Source organism: Cavia porcellus, unplaced genomic scaffold, assembly GCF_034190915.1.
Source record: "Cavia porcellus strain 051 isolate PalLab524CR breed Dunkin Hartley unplaced genomic scaffold, mCavPor4.1 scaffold_17, whole genome shotgun sequence".
Taxonomy (NCBI): Eukaryota; Metazoa; Chordata; class Mammalia; order Rodentia; family Caviidae; genus Cavia; species Cavia porcellus.
Window position 1 is genome coordinate 17749927 of NW_026947500.1, and position 6989 is coordinate 17756915.

The window sequence follows — 6989 nt, forward strand, 5'->3', positions numbered from 1 at the left end:
CTCAGGCTGCTGTACCAAAATTCCACAGACAGGGTGGCATATCGACAGAATTTAATCTCTCTCAGTGCTGGGGGCTGAGATCTGAGACCAAGGTGTCATGGGCTGGTTTTTCCCAAGGCTGTTCTTCTTGATTTAGAGGTGGCATCTTCCTCCTGTGTCCTTCCCAGCTCACCTCTCCTGGTGTGTCTGTGTCCTGATCCCTCTTCTCATCAGGACACCTGTCACGCTGGATCAGGTCCCATTCGCACGAGCATTTCAATGGAGTCGGCTTTTTGGAGACTCTGTCTCCAGATGCAGGCACATGCAGAGGTCAGGCTATCAGGATGAGAATTTGCAGGGGTCACTGCTCACCACACAACAGGTGTCGATCACCAACTCCGACCCTTCCCATGGGGGCCCTCAAGGAGGAAGTGTCTCATCCAAGAGAGACATTCCATTTCCAGAGCCTACTCCAGACCTGATCAGGAGGGTTCTGGGAGTCTGAGAGTTTATTAAGTCCCTGTGGAGCCTGGCTCAGGCATCATGGGCCGATGTGTGGGAAACTTGGTCCTGAGCACTGCTTGGCTCACCTGATTCAGTCTTCCAAAATGGTTCAGGGTGGCCACAGTGCATGGGAAAATCATTCTATAGAAAAATACTCATGTGGGTTGCAGAGAATGGGAGGGGAGTGCACAGTACAGGGGGATGTTTCGCTTTCAATTTGGAAGATGGAAGACAGATCATGGGCACTGTTGGAGAAGGTACAACCCAGAGCTATGGTCCCCAATGTCCACGCAGGGCTGAAGGCAGGGAGGGAAGCTGGCTGGACCCCTGGGCGGTGAGAGGAAGGGGAACTCAGTGGAGAGCTGCAGCCTCCACCTCCCCCTGCACTCTCCCACCCAGCTCTGCCTCTGGGATAGAGAGCCAGTTTGGGCGCCTGGCTTGGGCAGGAGGAGGGGCCCTGAGGGTCTCCAGCTAATTACAGTGAGGGTGGGCAGCACTGTGGTTTGAATGTGTTCTCTGGGAACTTGATCTCTAATTCCCTGTGTTGATCATATCTGGAAGTGGGGGCCTTGGAAAGTAATCAGGTTAGTTGTGGTTATAAGCGAGGAGACCCCGTGATGGCATTAGTAGCTTTATAAGGAGAGAGAGACTGAGTCAGGACATTTGCTCTTTCTCACCCTAAGATCCCTGGGCCACCTCAGGACTCAGCAGAGGATCCTTCAGCAAGGAGCTCGGCAGGAAGTCCTAGGCCACAGGGCCGTGTGTGGCCTTGAAGGGGACTGTGGGACCCAGCCTCTTCTCCTCTTCCTCTCTTTGGCTCCCTGGCCATGAGGTGAGTGATTTTTTCCCACCATCTGTGCCACTTCAGGCCTTAGAGCAATGGGTACAGCTGGTCACGACTGAACCCAAACAGACCTTGCCCTTAAGGCAGGTTGCCTCTGTCTCAGGCACACAGTGACAAAGCTGACTAAGATGGTGGTGTTCAGTGTGACAACAGCAAGTGGATTCTGACAGAAGAAAGTTCTGCCATTCAACCACCCACAGCAGACAGATGGCATTCAAGGCTCTGAATCGAGGAAGGCCTGGAAGCATATTACCTGGAGACATGGAGGTAAACACACAGGAGGACAGAAGTGGGATGAGGGACCTGGGTAGCCTTGGGGCCTGTAGATTGAAGATTCCAGCTTGGCAGTTCTGGGGTGAGATCCTGAGATCCTGCTCACAGGGAAGGAGCCCCGAGCAGCCAAGCTCCAGGGAGTGTGGCTCCAGGTGGACGAGGTGCTATGTGTCACCTGTGAACAGCCTGCACTTGGTTGGGTTCTCTGGCATCTGTGGCAGAAGCTGACTACAGTAACAGAGACCCAGGAGTCGGGGGCTGAGAGCGAAGTGCATTTCCTTCTCATGGAGAAAGAGCAGGTGGTGTCCAGGGGAAGCACCCTTCGTGCTAACATCAGAGGTCCAGCAGGGCCAGAGAGTCTTCTCAGCCTTGCCTTTCAGAAGGGGCAGGATGGGAGGGGGCTTCTGAGGGTGGGGCAAGGCTGGCCCTGGCCACACCTACCTGTTCCTGCAGGAAGGGACTACAGACCTGGGGACAGGGCAGAATTTGCGAAAGGGAGGACAGGTTGTAATCAGGACAGGATGGTCAGGAGACTGCGGGGACAGAAGGGAGGCAGAGAGAGCTTGTGCTCTCAGGTGACCAGTGTGTCACACCATCCCCATCAACTCAGAGACAAGGGGCTTTATTTAGTAAATAGTTGTCATGGTTTATGTTTGTGTCCTCCAGGCCTCATGAGTTTGCATTGTTCATTTGTGATGGTTCATTGTCTAGTGCTTGGATTGATGGTGTCAGTGCTCCACCCACATAGGGATGGAGCCAGGATGTGATGTAATGGCAGGAAGAAGGTGTGTTTCTCTTTTTGCTGGTTCGAGCTTGCTGTTTGCAGCCGCCATGAACGGCGGTCCGGTCATGCCCACCTGTCTTGGAGCCAACTGAGTGTGGACTGAAACCTCCAAAAACTGTAAGAAATAAACCTTTCCGTTTCCAACTTTGGGCTTCAGGTATTTTGTCTCAGCGATGAGTAAAAAGTAACTAAGACAATAGTTTTGGTGCAACAAACTATGCAGAAAAAGCACAGCTGCCTTACTCTTCATCAGGTGTGCAGATTACTGGGGAATAATATAAACAGTGAAATAATCTGATCTTCAGGAAAAACCCCAAGGAAATATAAGCATATTTAAGCTCAGAGTCAGAAAGATCTTTTAACAGTCACACTAAAACCCAGAAATTCTGGCTAGGTATGAATGATTCCATGAAAGAGTTTATCTACAATATGTGTACACACACACACATGTGCATATCTTAAATATCATATGCTTAAATATACACACATATGCAGAAATGGTATACACGAAGATACAACCAATCAAAAGATGATGTTACACTGGAAAAATGTTTGCAATGCTTATGGAAGACAAACAAGTAGTACAACAATATATAAAGCACACTTAAGGATTAGTGAAAAAGAAAATGAAAAGACGGCAAGATACATGAAAAGATAGTAAGTAGAAATAATCACTATAGGAAATGCAAATTCACAAAAATTACCAAAAAGTAGTATCTTTTGTTGCTAGTGAACATGTGAGGAGAGGCCATTCTTTCACTGCTGGTGTAAGTGAGAATTACGGTAACCCTCTGGAGAACAGTCCAGTAATGTGTATTAAAATTTAAAATATGTGCACCATAATACAGCTGCCCCACACATGAGATTCCCCCAGCTGAATGGTGACACAGGCATCTGTATCTGCATAGGAATTCGTACCACAGCGTCTTTCTACAAAGGCAACAGTAAAGATCGCTGTGGGCTTTAGCTTCCCGGCAAGCAGGGAATCAGCGGGGATGTGGAGGGTTTACCATACCACGAGCAGCCAAGGCGTGGTGCACAGAATTTGTAAGATATGAATCCTCTAGGAAACACAGAAACAGCTGGGAGTGTTTTAAGATGTTAGCACACAATTACATGTGTATGGAAGAAATGAGTTTACTCAGAGGAAGTGTGAATACTTTGAAAAGAGGTACCCATAAAGGAACCATGTTTCCTATAGAAATGCGACCATGATAGGAAACCAATTAAAAAATCAACCCTATGCAGTCAATATGGAGAGATCTACACTCGAGGGTGGAAACTAATGCGATCAGATGTTTATCCATTCGGTGCATAGCAGATGTTTCTGCTTTTGAACATTGCTCAGCCAGGCATGGTGGGGCACACCTGTAAACCCAGGAGGCTAAGGCAGGAGGATCACCACAACTTCCAGGCCAGCCTGGAACACTGTCTCCAAAATAAACAAATGAATAAGTAAATAGAATTGGTTGACTCTACCCCCAGCTTTGGCTCTGTGAAGCAGGCGGTTTCCTTCTACCCTCCTCCTCCTGTCCTCCCCGCCCTGAGCTCCAGATGAACTGGGAGTCCTTTCCCTGCATAGGCAGGTGGCCTTTATAAAAGCAGCCTCCTCCCAAGCTGACAGTGTGCTCCTCCCAGGGGTGTCCCTCTCCCAGGATGAGCTCTTTGAGGCGGAGGGAGCCCACTACTGAGCCTCCCATCTCCATCCCAAGGGGAATGGGGAGTCTGGAAACTTAGATACTAACCGTTTACTGAATCAGTTTGCTGACTGGAAAGTGCATTTATGAATGTATAGCTCTGTGTGTGTCTGAATGTGTGTGTGTGTGTGTGTGTGTGTGTGTGTGTGTATGTGTGTGTGTGTGTGATGATGTAGACCGAACCCAGGGTCACTTCTCCTGAGCAATATCCCTCACCCTTTTTATATTTTATTTTGAGACAAGGACTGTTATGGATTAAAAACTGGTGGGCAATTTAACATCAGCTGGATTACATCAGCAGGGCATTGAGCGTAGATGTCCCACCTGAGGGGAGTTGCCAGCGTAAATAGAAACATGGAGAAGGAGAAGCTATTGCATTGAGGCATTGTGAGTTCTCCTACGAGTTGCTGTTTGAACCATTGGTTCTCCTGGAGAAGCTCTGGTCCTCACATCGAGCATTGCTTCCTGGTTCCAGAGAGGAAGATGTGTGCTGCTTGGTCTCCAGGATGAACTCATCACACTGGCTTCCTGGCATGTACCCGACTGTGCTTGTCGTCGTTGGAGCTCGGGGCCTCCGTGTTGCTGAGGATGGCTGTGGTACTTTCAGGACAGCCCTGGTCTTTGTTGTGAGTGTGACTTCTTGGCTCCAGTGTAGAATCCTCATCCCACCAGCACAGCTCCTTCACCCTGCTGCCATGGATTTTCTAGCTTCCACCGCTGACCTTTAGGCCTTCCCAGCACGGATCTGTAAAAGAGACTGGCATGAGTCCTTCTTGTGGACTCCAGCTGGACTCCAACTAGACCTCCAGCTGGACTCATGAGAGGCATTGTCGTGAGCTCTGGGTCTTCATCTGGACTCATGTGGGACATTGCTGTGGGATTCAGGCCTTGGTTAAATATTTTATGTCTTTAGTATTGTGGGTAGATTTCCTGCACTTTCTTGTGTTAACTCTGGGTGACCATCATAAAATAATACTATAAACTTCATGTCCTGATTCTAATTGTTCTCTGCACAATCTCTGACTACAAGGACTAAGTTCCCCAAACTGGCTTCAAACTTATGACCCTCCTGGCTTGGCCTCCCCGGAAGCTATGGTTTACAGGTGCCCATCTTTGTGCCTGCCTTAGCATGTTTCCTCCTCACCCTCAACCCTCAAGGGCACAGGGCTCCCCATGACTATAGACTGACAAGTTAGGGACCAGACAGCAGCCTGAGAGACTCTGGGCCCAAGGCAGAGTCAGGATGACCAGGCCTTGGTCAAATAAGCAGCAGCCTGAGGTCAAGGGTTAGTATAAGGACCAGGAGGATGATTGGGTTGGGATGTGACAAGTGAGGTGACCACATGGTGATGGGGGTTCCTATGGCAACTGCTCTGACCTATCTGGAAAATGTTTTTCCCTGATTATTTTGCTTGAATAGGACAGAAGCCAGGCAGCACCTGTGACATACATTCACCATGCCTCTCCTTCTCACGGGCCCATTTCTAGTGTAGGTGAGCTTGGTTTAGTCCTGTAGGCTGGGTTTGGTTTGGCTCAGAGTGGTCTGAATCCTGGTTGCTTTGGCATAAAACACCTAGACACAGAGTCCCCATGACAACCCACGTTTATGCCCCACCTAATTACTGGAAGCCATTTCTCCTTCTTAATGAGTAGCCCTTGTGTGTATGTCCCTTGCCATTCCCCTAGTTCTTTGACATTATGAAACGAAAACCTGGACTTTGCTGTGACTCCACCAGGAGGGACTTGGCTTCCCTTCCACCACTGGGCAAGCCCATGGCCAGCACCTAAAGGCCCTGTGGCTAATAAAATCCCTTTCTTGGTTTCTACAAAACAGTAAAAGATAAAAAAAAAAAAAAAAAAAAAAACAGCGAGGAGGAGCAAAGACGGCAGATAGATAACAACTGGCTACAGAGGCTCTCTGAGATAGTCAACTTAGAATTCAACATAATACAGAGTGGGGAGCCCCAAACAGAGGGAGATGAATTCTCTCATCCCAAGAAGAAATTAAGGCGACTTACTGACCATCCGAGGTCCCACCGCAACTTGGTGAGGTCCCGCCGCATCTTGCCGAGGCGTCCGAGGTTCCTGCCGCTTTGACTCACTGGAGGCACAGTTACATTGAGTTCAGGGGTCAGTGAGCCAAATGGAGAGCTGAGTTTTGCAGGGTGCTTTCATCAACCTGTGGTGAGTGACAGAAGTGGAGCCATTCCATAAATAGGGCTCTGGAGAATGACATTCAGGAACCAGGCAGGACTGGCAGATACAAGGGACAGCAGTGACTTCAGTCATTGTTCCCTTCCCAAACAGGATTGGTGGAGTGGGCTAGGCCTGGGTCACATGACCCGGCTGAGACCCAATAGGTTATCCAAAATCAAGTCCCAACAGGTTGCGCATACTAACCACACTAACTCAGTGAAGCCTCAGAAGTTTGACTGATTTGGAGGGGAGGCAGCCAAAAGGAGGAGAGGGGTCAGCATATACTGCCTCTGTCTGCAACTCACTAGCACACTGCAGTAGGAAGGGTCATCTAGGCAGTGTGCTTCAGAAGAATTGTAACCAACAAAGAAAGAAACTGGGGCCTCCTGGAAGAAACAAAAAAGATGGGAAGAGGAAGCAACAACAAAAAGTTACCAGGTCCCAACCCTGAGAACATTGACCCAGGACAGGTAAATACAAAGGAGAAAGAGAACAGCAAACATGCAATATCAGACATGGTGCCAGTGGACATAAAGAGATATATTCGGGACCTCACAGATGAGTTCAAAAGTGAAATATTTAGCCAAGTAAAGCAAGATATAAGAAGGTTAATAAAAGAGATACTAAGCACCCCTCAAGCAGACACAGACGGAAGAAGGGAGGAACTCAAACAAAAGAGAGAACCATTTGATGAAGAATATAAACAAAATAT

The 6989-nt window shown here is 48.6% G+C and overlaps 1 long non-coding RNA gene across 1 annotated transcript; it reads right to left on the reverse strand.

Annotated features, from left to right (window-relative positions):
• Nucleotides 1-4297: 4297 nt before the first annotated feature.
• Nucleotides 4298-6257, reverse strand: LOC134471185 (uncharacterized). Its single transcript, XR_010040495.1, has 2 exons — nucleotides 6100-6257; nucleotides 4298-4826 (listed from the first exon to the last, which is right to left on the reverse strand). It is a non-coding gene; the product is annotated as an uncharacterized LOC134471185 (long non-coding RNA).
• Between the last annotated feature and the right edge of the window lie 732 nt (nucleotides 6258-6989).